We start from the raw sequence: 23,099 nt of genomic DNA, 5'->3' as shown, positions 1-23,099 counted from the left end.
ACACATACATATATATCATGAACAAACGTCTCAGTTGGTGAAACAACTTTTTTTCCTCATACAATTCCATCTGTACTGCTCCTGCAGGTTTTATCACCTTGTGTGTGTGTGTGTTTGTGTGTGTGTGTGTGTGTGTGTGTGTGTGTGTGTGTGTGTGTGTGTGTGTGTGTGTGTGTGTGTGTGTATAAAACTTACTTGGAAGAGGATGCGTGGCGTTCAATCATATAATAATATAAATAATATATACATACGTATATGTACATACTTACATCTATACGTATGTATATGCATATGTGGGCACAGGACGTCATGAAACGTGTACAAAAAAAAAAAAAATACGAATCACGTGTACATGGAACATGAACTATTTTTTCGAACAACGAAAGACACAAATGGAAAACAAGATAAACAACATAAAGAATGGCCCTTTATAAGTTGTTGGCTGTTTTTCTACTCCCGTATTTCGAGCATTTAACAACAATATACGCTTTCGATAAAACAGTTGCTCTCGCAAAGCAAATTAAATAAAATTTGGGATTTTGCGAAAGGTCAAAATTGGTAAAACAAACAGGACAGTGAAAACAAACAGGAAGGGCTGCTAAGCCTAAACGAGGTTGTGGTGGCGAACGCGTAAATCAAGCTTGGACAGGACGCGTAAAGCTTGGGCAGAACGCGTAAATCAAACTTGGACAAGGAAGACGTGTTCTTGTCTGTCTTCTGTCCAAGCTTGATTTACGCGTTCGCTACATTCAAAGGACAGAGAATCTCATCGAGGTTATATTCCGTTACATTGAAGAATATGTATATTTAAATTTTAGTTCTGAATCCCTATTTTTTCTTTCAGTTTTTCATTTTTTACATACAAGAGTTTTTAAAATTTATCTTTTAACTGATGTTTTTAAAATTTATCTTTTAACTGATGTTAGCCGTGTATAGTCTATTTCATCCTTCTTTTGGGAATCTTCAACACGGTATAACTCAAAATAAATTAACTAAGCTAAATTCAACAAGTTTCATAATGAAAGATTTCTTAAAAAGAGACGAATTAATTCACAGTTTAAAGAAATATTTCATTTCGTGTTTTTTTCTTCTTTATCTTAAATCGTTAACTATTTAGCAATTGAGAAAAGAGAAAAGAGAATAGAAGAATACCTTACAGCAGGTAAAATATTTTCATAGCAACTCAGCTTGCGAAGAAGTTTTCTTTGTTTTTGTTTTGTTTTTTCTTGTAGCCATATTAGATATTTTTGCTACGAACTGGTTGCAAGCCGTTTTTGTATTTTTCGTCCCAAATGCAAATGCAAATATATATTTTTTTTTACCCTGAACACTGAGCATTGGGGTTTATAATTCAGCTGGACATAAAAATGAAGGAACCAAAAGTTTTAATCTGGATGCCCTTCGTGTTACCTCTTCTGAGCCAGACTTTCCAAATCTGTATGCTATTTTATTCTTTTTACCAACTATTTCTTCTTCAGAACTTCATCATATCGGAACACTCTTTCGTTCTGTTCTCTCCCTCTCCCCCCTCTTTTCTTACACATTAATATTTCCCTAAAGGCATTAAGCGGCATAAACGAAGTAGAATGGAAATCGAAAACCAAGAAGCGAAACTGGGTCGCCGTATTGACTCACCAGGTACTTCCCGCTTGCGATATGGCGCACAAACACATGTTTCTCTCTCAAACCACAATCTCAATGATTCATTCATAAACTTAAGATTCCCATTCATATCAACCAGCCATTGTGTATTCTGTCAAACTATTACTAGACAATATTAATACGATTATCATCATTTTTCTTTTCCTTTTTTTTTTCCTTCTCTTTATTTTTACAAGCATCCATCATCACCATTAACGCTCCCATAATCACTTCTATCACTGTTACAAACACCATCATAATCATCACTCTCACCATCCGTTACGAAGCTATACAGAAACACTTTACTAACATCCAGAGTTCATATTTCGAAGCAATTCTCTGGAGACGTTGTTTCACTTAACCCAAACTAAATTCTCGTCAGTTTCTATTTAGTTCAGTTATTGTTGTTTCTTTGTTCTTACTACTGCTGCTGTTCTTGGTAGTATTGTTGTTGCTACTTCTGTTGTTGTAGTTGCTGCTTTTGTTATTGTTTTTGTTTCAGAGAGCTGTAACTCGAATTATACAACAAAAATCTACTCTAGTTTCTATTCTTGTATTCTCTCGAGTGACTGTACAATACTTCTATTCGCCGTTGTATGCAATGTGAGTTGATCTAAAGCATCCAATACCACGAATGTGCTGTCTCGAGAAATAACGCGTTAAAACAGACAGCACCAGAGAACTAGATATTCCCACCTATGGAAAGGTCGCCTAACACACACACACACACACACACACACACACACACACACACACACACACACACACATGGAATACAAACCAGCCATATAAATCATTAAGGGCATATAGCTGCATCTAGATGATCCGGTCCTCCTGTCTAGAGGAGCATAACAGAGCTAGGAGCCACAACCTTTATTATTTTATAGCCTCTAAGGCGGTGAGCTGGCAGAATCGTTAGCACGCCGGGCGAAATGTTTAGCAGCATTTCGTCTGTCTTTACGTTCTGAGTTCAAATGCCACTGAGGTCGATTTTGCCTGTCATCCTTTCGAGGTCGATAAATTAAATATCAATGAAACACTGGGTCGATGTAATCGATTAGTCCCCTCCCCTAAAATTTCAGGCCTTGTACCTTTAGTAGAAAAGATTATTTTACAAACCCTTCTTCCACTTAATCGATTTTTGGTCCTTATTAGGTCCTCATCAGAGGTATCTACATTATTGGACCAATTCCAGAGAAACAAGGAGCCAATCACTTTATATTACACCACATCGAATCTAGTGCTTCCAGAGAATTGAAGCTACTAATTTGTGTGTGTATGTGAGAGAGAGAGAGAGAGAGAGAGAGAATGAGAGAGTGAATGTGTGTGTGTGTGTGTGTGTGTGCGTGCGTGCGTGTGTGTGTGTGGTGTGTATGTGGTGTGTTTGTGGTCTAGGCATGTGTACATATACACGCACACAGAAGTGGATCTTCATTGTTGGACGAAGAGGATTCAGTTGTTCGTTCAATTGAAGTACTTACACCTGAATTTGCTTGTGATTCAACATTCTACCAACGTAATTCTCCGGTAGACTCAGTGGAGGGACTATCCACTCGACAGGCTTCTATACAGTTTCCGTTTACTCAATTTTACTCACAAGGTATGGAGCGACATGAGGTTATAGAAAATGATATTTAATTCAGAGGCCTCGCGGGGAACTTGGTTAAGAATGAACTTCAAAACCATTCAGCCACACTGTACCAACGCACACACATTCATGTATTCAGCTGTGTGTGTGTGTGTGTGTGTGTGTGTGTGTGTGTGTGTGTGTATGTGTGTGTGTGAAATGGCTAGCATGACTGAAATTATTTTGACCACGACATACAGTCTCATATCAAATAACTTGTCAGATAAATGCAACTAAAATGTTTTCAAATATAATTTTATATGCTATAATGAAACAGTATCACTTCACCTATCGGCTGGGTCAAAAGAAACACAGAAATGCTATGATTAATTAATTAATCTACAGGTTGATGTATACAGCTAGAGTTAAAAATCCCTTCGTGGTATTCGAAGCATCTCTGACGTTGTTTCGATAGCCTTAAAGAATTACCTTACTCAAACATATAAATTATACGTACAACTCGAACATTAAATGTTTTAGTTTTCAATCTGTGTTTAGCAACGATAAAGATAATTTTAACAGTTGTCAAACTAAGCACAATGTGCTAATTGATATATCCACTTGGAAGCTACGAAGAATGTTTTAAATAGCTATAAAGCTTTTAAAGCCAGACGGCGAAGTTTAACGGAAAGTGACGAAGGATAATGATCAAGAAACCGGTCTTGCAGTGACTTCTGCCGTTTTGCACAGGACTTGAGTTGTATCCCGATTCGAAAGGATTCACTATAACTACTTATGTTTTAATATGATATAGAAATGTACTTCAATATGTATATATTTCTGCATTGTGATAAAGAAATCATACCATAAAATAAAATTTAAAAAAAAACAAAATAAATGTAAGCAAATTAAAAACAAAACGTTTTGTCTCGTTTATCATCTCCACTAACATCATCATCATCATCATTATCATTATCACCAACATTATCACAACTACTAAAATTACAACCAACATAACCCTGATTACCAGTATACCACCACCACCACTACCACCAACAACAACAACACTATATAACGCCATCATTATCACCATGACTACTACTACTACTAACATCACCCAACCACCACTACCACTACCAGCACCCCACCATTATCACCACCACCACCACCACCAACAACAACAACACTATAAAACACCTTTACTATCATTACGACTATCACCACTAACACCACCACCACCTCACCGCCATCGCCACTACCACCACCACCACCACTAACATCACCAGCTCTGTCTCTCCCTCTCACTCTAACTCCAGCACCACCCTTTCTGTCTCCACCTTCTCCTATCGAGGTACGACGTAGCTGGTATTTTATGATTTTTATTCGGTGGTAGTGTTTCAAACAAGCAGTAAACTGTGAAACTGCCTTTTCCGCTCTTAAACAACACCAAAAAACACCATAAACAGTAACTCGATAACTAATGGAACTAACGCTAACGACTAACCCTCCCCCCATCTCTCTTCCTCCTCTCTCGCTTCCCCCTCTCTCTCCCCCATCTTAAAAGGCTTAAAACTATTTATTGGCTTTAATTGTATTTATATATATTATTATTATTGTTTCTTTTTTTCTTTTTCAAATTCCAGTCCACGGTATCACTCACCGTTTACCAATGTAATAGTCTCGGCTTGCAAACAGGCTCAAATCGCTACCGAAAGGAATCAATGACCGTCTCGTTGGCGGTACGCATGCCACCATCCTAAAGTATTCTACGCCTCAACCATGACCTACACAGATGAATCAAAAGTAGCCTTCTATGATGACCTCAGTGGAGTAATTTGAGGAGTGCCAAGCAAAGACAAGCTAATCCTCCTCCTGGGGGATTTTAATGCCTGAATTGGTAAGGATGGCTCCAGAGGCGTAGCCATGTTCTAAAGTTAGGGGAAGGGAGCACATTAAAAAAAAAAAGGCGCTGTGACACATACCAAACAATTTTTAACACATTTCTCTTATATTGCGCTAAATATTTCATTAATTATACGTACTTGTGTTTTTCATTCATTAATTTCATGTCGCAGTAACAATGTCATTATGTATGAAACTTATAACTAATGATATAAGTGTGACGTGAAAAAGATGAAACTCCACGAGATCGTCCAGTGTCGAGAGGTTATGATTTCTGGGTTTTTTTTTCAGGTTCTTCAGATGTCAGTGGCCACTAATCAATAGGGATCTATTTTAAAACGGGGGCACCAGTATTTTCTTAACGAAACACTAACGAAACACTTTGAAACTTGGGACACTGGTAGAATGTGTCATATAAAACATCTTTTACTCTTAGTCTTCTTAACAAAAAAACGTACATCGCAAGTTATTCCATGTTAAAGTTGTCGTATTTCTGTAATTTCAACCAATCACTGACGTCTATTCAGCTGAATAGAGTTACTGCTGGGCGGTCATAAAAATGTTATTCCCTGTGACATATTTCATCCGGTTTAATCGTAATTTATACGCATATATTGTTTATATAATAAATTACGCTGTGCGTATCTATGTGTGTAACAATTTTAGAGTTCGGATTCTAGAGTTAGGGTTAGGGTTAGGGTTAGGGTTAGGGTTACGGTTAACAGTCTAGTTAGGGTTAGGGGATTAATACGATATACACCGTTACAGCGCTAACTGTTTTCAACTGAATAGACGTCAGTGATTAGTAGAAATTATCGAAATAAGACAATTTTTTACATGAAATAAATTCGAATACAAAATTTTTTTCTGTTCTATAACACAAAATAGATAAATATACGAAGTTTGAAAGTCTTTCGGTACCAAAAACACTACATAAAATATAAATGAAAACCGGTGCCCCCGTTTTAAAATAGATCCATAAATAGATTACAGGAGTTTGAGCAGACAGTTTCAAAAACACGGGAGGCTGGTCAAATGAAGTAATGACTCCAGAAAGTTCTTCCAAGGCCGTGCGATTAACGGAAAAAACAAAAAAGATTCGACTTTTATCGCACAAGTGAACTAAAGAGTTAAGAAAAAATTATTGTAAAGGCGCTAATTTTCAAAAACCTGCTCGCGAGGAGCGGTCGCTCCCCTTGCTCCCCGATTAGCTATACCACTGGATGACTCTACATCAGTGGTTCTCAACCGGCGCCCGTCCATATGGCACCTGAGGGTCCATATAAGTTTTTAAACATCGAATGGCTATGGGTGGTCCACCAAGATAAAATAGTAATTAAAGGGGTCCGTAGAAAAAAGAAAACATGGTTGAGAACCCCTGCTCTACATAGAAAGGGATACGAGCTGGCAGAAACGTTAGCACGCCGGGCGAAATGCTTAGCGGTATTTCGTCTGCTGTTACGTTCTGAGTACAAATTCCGCCGAGGTCGACTTTGCCTCTCATCCTTTCGGGGTCGATAAATTAAGTACCAGTTACGCACTGGGGTCGATGTAATCGACTTAATCCCTTCGTCTGTCCGTGTTTGTCCCCTCTATGTTTAGCCCCTTGTGAGCAATAAAGAAATAAGGGGATACTAAGGAAGCATTGCCTCAGAGGGGAGAATTCTGATGGTCACATCCTCTAGACAAAATGTAGAGAATTCAAACTAACAATTACTAACACAGTCTTCCAATAAACCAACGATCACAAAACAACCAATATGGTAGCCTACAGATCAGGCATGAGCAACCGCTTTCGAGAGGCGAGCCGATCATAGGCCTGCTCAATGACAGGTGGGCCTCGTGCTAAATAACAATTATAAAACCTGTAAATCGGAGTAGATTTAGATCGCAAACCGATCAGTGCTTTGTAAGTGAATACGATAGACGGAAACCCTTGTGGATCTTTACCCTTTGACCGGCAGATCGAAAAATCAAATTTTTGTAACTAAACACTTTCAAACTTCGTATACTGGTAGAATGTGTAACATACAACATCTTTTACTCTTGGCGTTGTGGAGAAAATTCTGTATTTTCGAAGTTATAGGTAAAGATCCGCCCTTGTACCTATGTACGCACGTACATTTATTCATGCATTCATACATACATACATACATACATACATACATACATAATATATACATACATACATACATACATACATACACTCACGTGCATACATATACACACTCACACGTGTAGGGATATGTATATGTGTGTGTGTGTGCATATCTATGTATTTGTGTGCATGCGCGTCTGTATTTGTTTCTCGTCTCTTGACAGCCGATGTGGGTTTGTTAACGTCCCTGTAACCTAGCAGTTCCGCAAAAAAGGGGGGAGAGAGAGAAAGGGAGAGAGAGGAAGAGAGAGAGAGAGAGAGAAAGAGAGAGAGAGAGAGAGATAGATAGAGAGAGAGAGAAAGAGAGAGAGAGAGAGAGAGAGAGAGAGAGAGAGAGAGAGAGAGAGAGAAATTGAACAAATAAGTAGATTTATCATAAATTTTGTTGGCGATTTGATTGACAAGTCCTCAAAGCAAGTGCTCCGGCATGGTCGCAGTTGAATAAGTGAAACAAACGAAATAAAAGCACACGCGAAACCAACATCCAAACCAAAACAAAGGCTGTTTTTTTCTTCTTCTTTACTCCAACGACTTCAGTAAAAAAAAAAAAAAGAGGGTTGATGAAGTGTGGGGGGGGGGGGTAGGTGTGGCGGTGGTGATGGTGGTTGTGGTGGCGGCGAATAGACGCTATTGCCGGGAATTTTACTCAAGCGAATCCTAAAGAACCAGTCCCCGGCGTCGCGAGAAGAAAAAAAATAAAATAGAAATAAATAAATAAAATAAAAGACATAACAAAAATAGTAAAATAACATTTTGAATATAATAAAGCTGATGGTTTCACGAACCGAGATGAAGGTGACAGCCTGCAGGGGCAGTAACAACAACAACAACAACAACAACAACAATAGTGACAATGACAGCATGAGTGACTTTGTAACAACAATAGTCGTATTAGCAAATACCGACAGTAGTAGTAGTAGTAGTAGTAGTAGTGGTAGTAGTAACAGCTGTAGCGCAGCAGCAGTAGCAGTGTGGCTGTTGTTGTTGTTGTTGGTGGTGGTGGTGGTGGTGGCGTTGGTGATGGTGATAGTAATAGTAGTAGTAGTAGTAGTAGTAGTAGTAGTAGTAGTAGTAGTAGTAATAGTAGTAGTAGTAATCATTAAATGGTACCAGCTTTAAGCACGCCGGCTGATATGCTAAGCGGTACTTCGTCTGCCGTTACTTTTCTGAGTTCAATTTGCCGCCGAGGTCGATTTTGCCTTTCATCCTTTCGGTGGGGTCGATTAAATAAGTACCAGTTACGCACTGGCGTCGATGTAACTGACTTAATCCCTTTGTCTGTCCTTGTTTGTCCCCTCTATTTTTAACCCCACAGGGGGCTAAATGGTACTAGCTGTAGCAGTAACAGTACAGCTGTAGAAGAAATATCATCATCAGCAGCAGCTGCAGCAGCAGTAGGAGTAGCTGTTGTTAAACTGTGCATAATGACCAAAATACTGGCATCAGTTAGTTACTTCGACCTCCTAGAAATAGCAGCCAATATCCCGGATCTTTCTGATTTGGCGGACACCATTTTTTAAATTTATGTTTTATTTAGTGTGTTTTCTACCGAAACACTTTAAAACTTCGTATACTTGTATATTTTGTCTTATAGAACAGAGAAAAAATTTTGATATTCGAAGTTATTTCATGTTAAAAGTTGTCGTATTTCGGTAATTTCAACCAATCACTGACGTCTATTGAGATGAAAACAATTACTGCTGTGGTTTGTCAACAAGACGTTGTGGCGGTGTAATGGGATCTTTTCCCTTGAATAAAATTAGTGCCGTTGTTTGTCAACAACAACTATCGGCGGTACTGTTATTTATGACATCGTTCGTGCGTTTGTACTGGTTTTAGATTTAGGGTTTTAGGGTTCACATATCCCATTGTCTGGATATGTTGGATAATGCGACGTTGTGTTTCCTGCACACTGAAAAAAAGAAACGAAAAAAAAAAAAAGGTCGCTTGACGTGTAGAAATAGCAGCCACAGCTCCCTCGACTCACACCCAAACATCTCAAATGGAATGGAGTCAGTTGGAACATCTTTGATCACAGGTCTGCTCGATCAAGGTCGACTTAGGGTTAAACAATAATAGCAACAAATATAATAGCAACTAGCTAATGAGGGAGCATCTGTAGTCACTCAACCTGCTAGAAATAGCCACCAAATCTCCCTCAAATCGTGTCCTACACTTTTAGTAAAAAAAAAAAGGTACATTGTACAACCTAGTGATTGGTTTAAAAAAGACGGCGTGATCAGGGCTGACCTAGGGTTAAACAACAGCAACAACAGCAGCAGCAGCAGCAACAATGGCAACGACAATGGCGACGTCGACGACGACAACAACAACAACAACAACAACAACAGTATGAGTGACAACGAAAGTTGATTTGTAAATAAAAATAATCCGTTCTATTATAGGCACAAGGCCTGAAAATTTTGAGGCAAGGGATTAGTCGATTACATCAACTCCAATGTTCAACTGGTACTTATTTCATTGGCCCCAAAAGTATGAAAGACGTTGACCTCAGCGGAATTTGAACTCAGAACGTAAAGACAGACGATATACTGCTAACAATTCTTATTTCTTTATTGCCCACAGAGGACTAAACATAGGGGGGGACAAACAAGGACAGACAAAGGGGTTAAGTCGATTACATCGACCCCAGTGCGCAACTGGTACTGAATTTATCGACCCCGAAAGGATGAAAGGCAAAGTCGACCTCGGTGGCATTTGAACCCGAAACATAAAGACAGACGAAATACTGCTAAGCATTTCGCCCGGCGTGCTAACGTTTCCGCCAGCTCGCCGCCTTATACTGCTAACGATTCTGCCAGTTCGTAGCACTTGTTGTAAGCTTTGATATTGCTCTCTATCTATCATATAACTTCATTCATAGAAAATCTGACTGAAACGCCTGAGATCAAAGGCTTGTTTCATCAGGACAGACCTGGGGCAAAACAAAAACAGCAACAGCCACAACAACGACAAAAGCACAGGGCACCTTCCGTAGTCGCTCGCCTTGCTTAGTTCAATCCATCTACCTATCCATCTTCTTCGCCCACAATTTCTGGGAGGGTCGTCTGGTGGCGGAACGTAGAGTCCTCAGGCACCTCTTCCACAGAGTCGTATCTGAAGCAGCCGTCATTATATTTTCTGGTTGAATTCACAAGCGTGACCAACTGAGATTATGGATATTATTCAACCATCTCATTTTGGTTCACTTCTAGGTCTCCTACCGGTTGGTTCGGAATTAAGAATCCGTCTTGCGATGCTTTCCAGCAACATTCTAATCACATGTACGTAGTACCAGAGCTGTGACCTGCCAATGCGAAGTTCTAAGCAACCCAACACCTTCCTTTGAACTCAATTTATCTCCTGCAATCTATAAATTAACAATCGCATAGTTGGCTGTTTAAAAAAAAAAAATTTTTTTATCTTGGATTGGATTGGATTGAAAGCCTCAGCATATTCTCCTCGCCAACCTCGGTCTGATGTGGAGGCCGTGAATTTGAGCTTGAGATCATACTGGTTTGATGAGCCTACTCTACCATACTGGCTCCACATGGCTTGGCAGAGGGGTGCAGGTTTTATACTCTTACCCAGGAGAAGTTAAATCGATTACATCGACCTCAGTGCTTAACTAGTACTCATGTTATCGACCTCGAAAGGATAAAAGGCAACGTCGGCCTCAGCGGAATTTGAACTCAGAACATAAGAACGGACGAAATACTGCCAAGCATTTTCCTCGACGTGCTAACGATTCTGCCAGCTCGTCGTATTTATTTTATACGTCTTACAGTCAGGAGGAAAGGGCGGTGCCTATATCCTTTGAAGAAACAGATGGGAGGAGGAGGAGGAGGAGGAGATGAGGTTATCCTCAAACTGACCCTAATGTTTGCAAGAGAGCGGACTCCGTTAAAGGCTTTCAAGTATCAGGTGGTGGTGTTCAACCGGGCGACGGATTAGTTCTCTCATTCTAAGGCTTTGAACTCAGAACTTAAAGCGCAGGAACAAACATCGCTCGGAATCCGGTTCGACGTCCTTTAGATTTTTAGTTTTCCCTGCTACGTCCAATGCAATGCTAGAGTACAACATTTAAACAAGGTCATTTTAGTAGGATTGTAGTCCACCGGATAAATCAATGCACTGGGCCCTATGTTTAGCCCATATTTACTCTATGAGGAAGCGCAGGATCAGTTTCCCGGTTTCTCTGGCGTATATATTCCTCCCTGGATGGAACACCGATTCGTCGTGGGCTTACTCAGTTTTACTTGCTGAGTGGGTTGAGCAACGTGAACTCACGCATCGTCCAGTCCAAGAATCGAAACCATAATCGTACGATCATGAATCCAATACCCTAACCTGTAAGCCATGTGCCTCCAGTGGGTCCCACAGTATTTATTTATTGACAGTAAGTCACAGCGCACATGGATCAGAAATGGATTCCTAGAGCCGTGAGGCCCCTGGGCAACCGCACAGTGTGGCCATGTCTTAAGATGACGGTGCATATAAATCCTCAATCAAGAACATTGACGCTCCTGAGTCATCGGATTAAATGTCTTCTATCATAATTTCATTCAAATATAGGATGCTAAGTGGAGGCGCAGTGGCCCAGTGGTTAGGGAAGCGGACTCGGGGTCATAGGAACACGGTTTCGATTCCCAGACCGAGCGTTGTGAGTGTTTATTGAGCGAAAACGCCTAAAGCTCCACGAGGCTCCGGCAGGGGATGGTGGCGAACCCTCCTGTACTCTTCCACCACAACTTTCTCTCACTCTTACTTCCTGTTTCTGTTGTGCCTGTAATTCAAAGGGTCAGCCTTGTCACACTATGTCACGCTGAATATCCCCGAGAACTACGTTAAGGGTACACGTGTCTGTGGAGTGCTCAGCCACTTGCACGTTAATTTCACGAGCAGGCTGTTTCGTTGATCGGATCGACTGGAACCCTCGACGTCGTAAGCGACGGAGTGCCGACAAAAATAGGATGCTACGTAGGAATATTAAATCGGTACCTGGGCTGCATGAATATTTAGTTTTATAAACTGCCTTCACTTTGGAAGAATGATAGGTGCAATTGACAGCGGCGGGATTTGAACTGAAAACGTAAATGATTGTAGCAAAATGTTGCAAGTCGTTTTGTCTGAAGCACTAACGAGTCTGCCAATAATCATGGACACAGGGATTATAAAATTTCTGCATGGTTTCACTTATTTGATACAGTGTATTGAAAAAATTCGGTCAAGAGAGAAAAACTGTCTTTTGGGAATTGTTTAAATCTAAATGCAACAAGTAAGGGATACAACTCCAACAAGTTTAGTCAAGGAAATTTTATTGGATAATATAGACAATGAAGATTAGAGTGAATTTGTTATATAAAGTCAATTGGGGAAAACAACGGACATCTTTCAGTCTTATTAGACTTCCTCAGTGAAGCATATTCTATTTAGTTGGCGAGACAAAGAATTATATACATATCTATTTTTTATCTGTTATTCTGTTTTATTTTTTCTGATGAAGTACTAGCGTTCGAAACGTCAATGTTCTTTCCCTTCTTTTTAAGCGCTAAACTAACATTCGTTAAAACTAGTCCCTCCCGCGTTGTCTCCTTTCTGTGCTCATTACCTCACAACACACACACACACACACGGTCAAGGGAAAACGGTGCCAGGGAAGCATTTTCCAACAGAAGGCAGGACTTCACATATGCAAGAAATATAGAAAGACCGACTGAAAGATACTATGATTAATTTTAACGGGAGAGTTTCTCTCAACTGTTACCTTACATCGACTACTATCGCTGCGATGATGATGATGATGATGATGATGATGATGATGATGATGATGATGATGATGATGATCATCATCATCATCATCATCATCATCATCATCATCATCATCATCATCGTCGTTAATTGTTGAGGAATTATTAGCAGCACCAACATTATCGTTGATAACATCATAATTAGACTACCAAAACAACCATCACGTTCCTAGATACTCGTCTAAATTACTACTACTACTGCCGCCGCCGCCGCCACCACCATCACCACTACCACTACCACCACTACTACTACTACTACTACTACTACTACTACTACTACTACTGCTGCTGCTGCTGCTGCTGCTGCTACTACAGCTGGTGGTGGTGGTGGTGGTAGTACTGTCGCTGGGTATAATTGTATTAAAGTACCGCTTCTTTAGACATTGTCTTTCTACACAGCTTCGTCAGACACAAACTCCACCATTGCTTAGCACTATACGAATTACACACGCACACGCACTATAAATAGACACAGACACACACAGAATCTGTCTGTCTGTCTGCCTCTCTCTCTCTCTCTCTCTCTCTCTCTCTCTCTCTCTCTCTCTTTCTCTCACTCACACACGCACATACAGAATCTTTATTTACCATTAAATGCAAAATGTATACAACCAAACACATTGACATCTGACAAGGTCGAAATTCTTATACACACCCACCCACACAGATATATATATATATATAAATATATATATACACGTAGTAACATAAATCATTTGCATACTACAACAACATCCACTACCATCGCCACCACCATCAGCCCACTATACTACACGGCGTTCATCATCATCATCATCATCATTATCATCTCAAGCTGCTTTTTAACCATCGCTCACTTATGCACTTATACTTTCCATGCCACTTTTATCTTCATCGTTTTGGGGGCACGATACCCCCCCCCCTCTCTTTCTTTCTTTCCTCCTTCCACCTTTTCACTTCGTCTCCTCCACACCTCAGAATCTCTTTACTTTTTCATGCCTTCATCCTCAAAAATATCAACAGTTGCAAGCGGCCGACATACCAGAAAAATAGAAGTGTATATAATGATGTAGAACACAAACATAAACACTCACTCATAACGCACGCTAACACACACACACACATACACACACACACACATATATATATATATATATACACATACATGTATGTATCTATTTACGCATGAAATGTTTATATATATATGTGCATATATAGACACACACACACATAAACGAATATATTATATATATATATATATATATATATATATATATATATATATTTATATAATGGCATTACTATACAATAATGCCTCACGCTACGAGGGACTCTAAGGTCAGACTACCATAAAAAAGCACATTTTTACCGAAATTCTTTGTAAAAGAATTCGTCCTATTATTGAATTTATATATATATATATATATATATATATATATATTATATAGGCGCAGGAGTGGCTGTGTGGTAAGTAACTTGCTTATCAACCACATGGTTCCGGGTTCAGTCCCACTAGGTGGCACCTTGGGCAAGTGTCTTCTACTATAGCATCGGGTGGACCAAAGCTTTGTGAGTGGATTTGGTAGACGGAAACTGAAAGAAGGCCGTCGTATATATGTATATGTATATATATGTGCGTGTGTGTTTGTGTGTCTGTGTTTGTCACCCCCCCCCCAACATCGCTTGACAACCGATGCTGGTGTGTTTACGTCCCCGTAACCTAGCGGTTCGGCAAAAGAGACTAGTCTCCTGGGGTCGATTTGCTTGACTAAATGGTGTTCCAGCTGGCGGTGTTCCAGCATGGCCGCAGTCAAATGACTGCAACAAGTAAAAGAGTAAAAGCACAGATAGACATATTCATAAATATGCACATGCACATGTATATTTACACACACACACACATGCATACACGCATCTTGTATTCGTGTTGTGTGTATGCATGTGTGTGTGTGTAAATATACACGTGCATGTGCATATTTATGAATATGTCTATCTTGTATTCGTGTTAACACCCAAAACTAAAACAAAAATGTAACTATAACGGGAGCCTACATGTGGCTACTCGAGAGGTTAGAAGTAGCAGCAAAATCTTACTCATGCCTCGCCTGCCCTCTTTTCTTGAGAATAGTGTACCTCAGACTACATAATCCAATAATACAACTAAGTACGGGATGTTCATAGTTAAAATGTGGTTATAACTCTGCTCGATCAGGGTTGTTGAACAGAGGCTAAACAAGTCTGCATGCCGTAACATTATCGCGATGTAAACACACGAGGAACGAAGCTGGAAAGCCCAGAAATTCTTCTGCAAATTATGAAATTAGATCCATGGACGACAGATAAATATAACCTTATAACGATTGTTAGCATTAAAAGTAACGAGAACACGTGAAGAGTACATAACGGAGTATCTACGCGGACGCTCGACCGGCTAGAAATTGCAGCCAATTTGCCTCAAATCATACTTCTTAAAAGGAGTCTTTCTTTCTATCTATCTACACATACATACATACAAACAGACATACATTCATACACACATGCACTCAACACACACAAACATGCAAAGCTGGGACAATAACAACACGTGACCACAATATAGTGTTGGTATTTTTTTTATCTACCCCAGGTGGGTAAATGTTAACGTTAGTGTGATTTGAATTCCGTTTTGAGACAGACGGAGCTAAAGAAACAGAAATGCACTTGGTCTGCATTCGACTGATTCTGCGAATGCAACCAAACAATGATTTCCTTGCATCGGGACATGGTTTTAGGTTGAGTTGGTTGTGTTGGTGTGGCTCGATCATGTCAGACAAGACATGGCTATATGGTAAGAAGTTTGCTTCCCAACCACATGGTTCTGAGTTCAGTCCCACTGCGTGGAACCTTGGGTAAGCGTCTTCTACTGTAGCCCCGGATCGACCAATGACTTGTGAGTGGATCTGCTTGACGGAAACTGAAAGAAGCCCGTCGTATATATATATATCTCTCTCTTTCCTTTCCTGAGCGTCCAATAATACTATCCACATCACGTCCTCACTTTGTTGTTTTTTTGTTTTTTTGTTATTGTGTTTTTGAACTATATATATATATATATATATATATATATATATATATATATATATATATATATATATATATATATATATATATAAGCACAATTAAAGGTTACAAACCTCATTCAGGGATAGCAAAATCCTTTGAAAGTACTGGTTAGTTACCTATACAAAGAATATTGGACATTACATTTAATACTCAACTGCGAAGTAACTATATAAACTGTGGTTTATATATATATTTATTTATTATAACAGTAAGATGAGAAATAGAGAGGTAATTGATAAATTGTTATTTATTAATTAAAAGATTGACAAACATCCCTTATAGCTGTTTCAATTCAGACCCTTAGAAAATCAATTAATTAAAATAAAAATTATTTGAAAGTCGAATCTCTTCAGAGGTAGATAAAGATATGCAAAATAGGTGTTCAATTCCTGCATGTTGAGTAAACTGCTGCAAACCGTTATGTATGTATGTATGTGTGTGTGTGTGTGTGTATGTATGTATGTATGTATGTGTGTGTGTGTGTGTTCGTCCCCCCAACCACCACCACTTGACAATCGGTGCTGGTGTGTTTACGTCCCCATAACTTAGCGGTTCGGTAAAAGATGCCGATAGAATAAGTACCAGGCTTATAAAAGGAAATGGGATCGATACATTCGACTAAAAGTTCAAGGCGGTGCCCCAGTATGGCCGCAGTTTAATGACTGGAACAAGTAAAAGATGGTTCTAAGTTCAGTCCCACTGCGTGGTACCTTGGGCAAGTGTCTTCTACTGTAACCCCGGACCGACCAAAGCCTTGTGAGTTGATTTGCTAGACGGAAACTGAAAAAAATTCCGTCGTACATACATACACACATACATACATACATAATACATACATACATACATACATACATACATACATACACACACACACACATAGATGTGTGCGAGGTATGTGCGTGTGATCTGTGTGTGGGTATCTATATATGTGTCTGTGATAGTGTGTTCCCATCATCGCTTGACAACCGGTGTTGGCTTGTTTACGACCTCGTAATTCAGCTCTCTTGGCAAAAGAGACCGATAGAGTAAATATAAAGCTTTAAAAAGTAAGTACTGGCGTCGATTTGTTTAACTAAATCCTTCAAGGTTGTGCCCCAGCCTGGCCGCAGTCCAATTACTGAAACGAGTAGAAGCTAAAAGATAAAAGATAATAGAGCTGTAAGCTGGATGGCTAATGGTGGATCCATCCGGTAGAAAATGATGGCTATACTTATGAAGCATGCAGTCGTCTTAGTTGAGCTTAGTACTTCACTGGTACTACTTATGCTATCGAACGAGTAGAGAAAGAAATGTAAAGCTGAAGACAACACCGACGGGGTTTAAAGTTAAAACGTAGCAGAACGAAACTAGATATCCTAAGGCACTCCGTAATTCTTAGTTAAACACGTGACGTCATACATGAATTACCTCAAATAGTACAAAGCAGGTGAAGTAACTGTTCTGAAAAGGAGTATATTAGATTATGCAGTATATATATATTTAGGTTTGCTGCTTATTAGGGGACCAATTATTATTTTCTGTTGTTTTATTTTCGTGTATTTCACCTATTTACTCGATGTAAACCGGCGATGCTTTTACTTCGACCTTGTATCTACCAATGTTTTGGGTGAGTCCGTGTGACCAATGAAAAACGTTAGGCGGTCTCACATACATACATGCATACATACGTACATACATACATACATACATAACACATATGTGCATATGTATATACATACACGCGCACATATAATCTTTACTTCTGCCTTCATTCTTATATAACTTTGTCCACTCTACCGCTTTTGTAATACTCCTCACGTATAATGATGTTATCAAATCTATGAAAAGGTACCGCTCGTGCCTTTGGTAGCCAGGGTAACCCAGCATCTGTCGAGTTCAGAACTGCATCATTCATCTGTTCACATACTTTGTATAATATTCTTTTGTTTGTTTCAGTTTCAGTCAGTTGACTACGGCCATGCTGAAGCACCGCCTTAAGGGGTTTTAGTCGAACAAATCGATTCCAGGACTTATTTTGTGAAGCGCAGTACTTATTCTGTCGGCCTCTTTTTGCCGAATTGCTAAGTTACGGGGACGTAAACACACCAACAGCGGTTGTCAAGCGGTGATGGAGGGACAAACAGACACAAAGACACGCACACACACACACACACACACACAGACATATACGACGGGCTTATTTCAATTTCCGTCAACCGAATCCACTCATAAGGCTTCGGTAGGCCCGAGGCTATAGTAGAAGACACTTGCCCAAGGTGCCACGCAGTGAGACTGAACCCAGAACCATGTGGTTGGGAAGCAAGCTACTTACTACATAGCCACTATGTATACCTTTATCTCATTTCGCCGTCTTACTCCTTATCTCCTCTGTAAACCTCCACACAAATACCAGACTGTCCTTAAGATGTCTCCCTCATCACTACTCTTGTGGCTAATGAAATCATTATCATTATATATTATTATTTAGCAGAAGTAGTAGTAGTAGTAGTAGTAGTTGTTGTAGTAGCAGCAGCAGCCAACGAAAACTGGAACTTAAGGATTCCGCTGTGCAACAGTCCTGTTAGCAACATTCTTACTAATTCATTCTCTATCTGCCGGCCTTCATTTAATGCATTTTACAGCCCGGACTTTGATTTATTTTTATTTACTCTTTAATTCAGCTTAATTTAATTAACCAGTCAGTTTATTTATTCATTTATTTTTTCAGATGCCGGAATACAAAAAAAAAAAAGGGTATTTCAAGTGAGAAGTATTAGACGTTCTCGGCCACGATTACCCATACGAAATCCTATTTATTCGATGTCACATTTTAATGTATATATTAAAGACAGCAGCTGGCACACGCGCGCGCGCGCACGCGCACACAAGCACACACACATACGTGTGCATGTTTGTATGTGTATGCGTTTGTGCGTGCGTGTGTGTGTGAAGTGTATGTGTATATAATTTTGTGTGTGTATTTCATATGTAGCCAAAGACTAAATAAAAGAGCTTTTCTTTCTTTCGTTATGTAGATCTATTCACCGAATCCAGCTAGGGTATTGTTTGTTGATGGTTAGCCCTAAGCCAGCCATAATCGAGCATACTTATATTTAAAAGCAATCCATTTATGACCATCCCATCTTTGGGGGTATATCTAAGACTGTACTTTCCAATGTGTCCCTCAAAAACACAAGAAGTAGTGTATATGATCAAAAGCAAACCACTAATGGCCAACCTATCTTTTGTGTATATGTAAGACAATGTGCCCTAAAAAATAAACAAAAAAAGTGGGGGTATACGTCCAAAGGCATTCCAGTTATGACCATTCCGTTTTTTTTTGTGTATACGTAAGACTATACTTTCCTGTGTATCCTTTTTTTTTTAAAGAAAAACAATAGTAGGGGTATTTTTGGCTGCTATTTCTACCAGCTCGAACGACCGCGTACAAAGAGAGAGAGGGGGGGAGAAAGAGAGAGAGAGTTAAAGAGAAAAACTCCATGTATGTGCATATTCCGGAATTGTGTGAAAATAAGTTATTGATGTATGTCAAAACAAAGGCAACTAACTTTAAATATACTGTTAAATAAATCCAGAGGTCACTATAAAGTATACATGTAAAAATCAAAACAACCGAAAATAGTAAACTAAGTATGAAAGAAAAATAAAAGAAAGCAAAAACAAAGTGGATCAAGCGAATTCCGATACCAAGTGCATGGAATCGTTTAATTAAAAGCTTCTCAAGTGCTTATGGAATAGAACAAAGATGCATATAAGCAGCTGAAATGCATGCATCACAACGATAAATGAAAGTTGAACAGCAAGCTCTATGCGATAGTAACGCACACACATACATGCATACATACGTGTGTGTGTGTGTGTGTATATATATGTATGTATATACACACACATATATATACACGCATATATATATATATATATATATATATATATATATACACATATGATAGATAGATAGATAGATAGATAGATAGATAGATGTGTGTATATCTGTATATACATATGTGTGTGTTGATTTTATTCACAATTTCATATTCCAGTTGTGGCCATCACATCGTTCAGCTGAGTATTGCTGTATATTGGAGATTACAAAGATTTACATTTACCATTCAATGCATCCATCTCTTGTTTGTTTTTTTTCTTCTTCTTTTATGTATACAAAACACATGGAGTCCAAATCTGAATGTGTTTTGTCTGCAGTTTGTAGTAGCTAAGACTATCGCGTAGTATTCCTTATATTAAATATATATATAAATTGTGTACTTTACGTACATAACGGTATACACACACACACACACACACACATCACACATACATAAAGCACATACACACACAAAGTACATATAATGCACACACACTCATGCACGAACACACACATGCACACACACATCACACATACACACACGTATAATTCTTTCACAAGAGATTTGTTCAAGTTTGTATTTTTGTTTCCATGCAATTAATTCATCTCGGCTTTCAAATCCAGTGTGAGCGTGTTGTTACGGATTAATGTTGAAAACTAAAACGTCTATATTTAAGAATAACTTTCAAATGGCACCGGTTCTTCTTTCTTTCCTTTCTTCTTCTCTCTCTCTCTCCCTCTCTCTCTCTCTCTCTCTCTCTCTCTCTCTCTCTCTTTCTCTCTCTTACTTATTCCGTGTTTTTCTCTCATTTTGATTCTCACTCTCACCAAATCCGACATACTTTCTCGCTATTTCACTGTATTTCATTTGATCACTGAATCTTTTCCACAATCTTGCACTGTCTCCCCCTCCCCACTCTCTCTGACTCTGACACCGTCTCTTTTCTTCAGTCTTTCTCACTTTAACACTGTCTCTCTTTCCCTCACACACTTTCTCCCTCTCACACTATCTTGCTCTGTAATTATATATATATCTAATATATAAAATAGTATACATATATATGTATATATATATATATATATATATATATATATCTTACGCTTTGTTTTTTTATTTTCTAGTTAATCTGGCTACTTGAGATTATATTAATAAACTGGTGCAGCCAGGTGAGTTACAAAGCTATCTTTCCACGCCTGTCTTATCCTCCCCACCACCACCACCACACAAAACAACTACAGACAATAAAAATAAGAGTAAAACAAATAGAAGAAAGAAAGAAAGAATGATTGTATGAAAGGAAGTGTAGAAGAGAAAGTAGACAGACAGACAGACAGAGCGAGAGAGACAGAGAGACAGAGAAACAGACATAGAAAGAATGAGAAACAAAAGGACGGAGAGAGAGAAACTGAAAGAGAGAGAGAGAGAGATAATGAGAGACAGAGACAAAAGAATCTAAACAGACGACACAAGCAAACAGAAAATAAAGATGAAAAATATATATAATAATAATAATAATAATAATAATAGAAAATGGAAGAAATTGTTAAAAAAAACTTACTTTCGGTTGTAAGTGGAAGATGAATTTACAAATAAAAACCAGATGATCAGGAAAGGGAAATCCCAACTGGAGTAGTGTTTAGAGGTAAAGTGAGAGACTATAGCAGCAGCAGCGGCGGCAGTAGTAGTAGTAGTAGTAGTAGTAGTAGTAGTAGTAGTAGTAGTAGTAGTAGTAGTAGTAGTAACAGCAGCGGCAGCAGTAGCAGCCAATAGTAACAGCACCGGCAGCGGTAGCAGCAGCAGTAGTTGGAGGACGAACAGCAGCAGTTGGAGGAACTTTGATAGTGTTTGCACCTGGCCACCGTCACCAGCGGTGTTTTCTGACGCCCCTTCTATTACCACGCGCACGCACACAAACATACACACACACACACACACAAACATACACACACGCGCATCTCCATATAAGCACATACACACATACATGAACACGCACACGCATACGCGCGCGTACATATAACGCATGCAGAGTCCACACACGCCTCATACGAACGAGAGTATATAATGTGCCATACATATACAGACGCACGCGTGCATGCGGTGAAATGTCTTTTGTTATTCTATAAGATTTTACTCCTAACATTATTCACAGAGTCAAACACACACGCATACACACACACACACGCACGTATACACACGCATGCATACACACATACGCATATATGTATACATATATGCGCGTGTGTATGTTTGTATTTATGTGCGTGAGTGTTTGTGTGCGTGAGTGTTTGTGTGCGTGAGTGTTTATGTGCGTGAGTGTTTGTGTGTGAATGCACGCGCGTGTGCGTATTCGTAGGTTATTACGAAAGGGAAAAAAGTGTACTCAATACCGCATTAGAGTGTAATTTTATTTTCGGCCGATCCGGTAACCTTTGCGATTTCCACGGCGTGTGGTCGAATCTTCAGAGGCACACAAACACACGCACATATTCTTAACCCCACGACACGCACACTCACACACACGTGCACACACACATTCATACATGCACCCATATACATACGTATATATATATATATATATATATATATATATATATATACACATACATGCACGTCTGTATATCATTGTTATACGTATTCATATGTGTGCATATAGACCTCTCTCTCTCTCTAAATAATGTGTGTGTATGTATGTGTCTACGTATATGTGAGCGCGCGTCGGTGCGTGTCTATTTGCACACGTATATTTTCAGACAGTCCGTCCATCTGTCTCACTTTCTCTCTCTCTCTATCTATCTATCTCTATCGTTTCTCTCTCCCTCTCTCTATAAGGTGCATCTCTCTCTCTCTCTTTCTCTGAATGTTACAACAGATGCTATTGCTTCTGCTACTACTTCTACTGCGTCTCTAGGAGACGAGAGTTGTAGGCGGAGAAGAACGGAAAGGCTCTGATGAAGGAGAAGGAGATGTAGGTTTGTGTGTGCGTGTGTGTCTAGCGGATTTGGGTTGGAGATATTGATGTTGATGTTAATAGTGATGGCGACAACGGCAAAATCTGTAGCTTCGACAATATATAAGCG

General features: G+C 39.2%; 1 protein-coding gene across 1 annotated transcript in view; it reads right to left on the bottom strand.

Annotated features, from left to right (window-relative positions):
- LOC106872745 (uncharacterized) overlaps positions 1-22,057 on the bottom strand; it is a 108,605-nt gene extending 86,548 nt beyond the window's left edge. The window contains exon 1 of the mRNA XM_014919833.3: positions 21,581-22,057. The gene's annotated coding sequence lies outside the window, so the exon portion shown is untranslated. The remainder of the gene's footprint in view (positions 1-21,580) is intronic.
- Between the last annotated feature and the right edge of the window lie 1,042 nt (positions 22,058-23,099).

This window comes from Octopus bimaculoides, chromosome 2 (genome assembly GCF_046866305.1).
Source record: "Octopus bimaculoides isolate indiv1 chromosome 2, ASM4686630v1, whole genome shotgun sequence".
NCBI lineage: Eukaryota > Metazoa > Mollusca > Cephalopoda > Octopoda > Octopodidae > Octopus > Octopus bimaculoides.
This window is presented reverse-complemented; position numbering and strand designations above follow the sequence as displayed.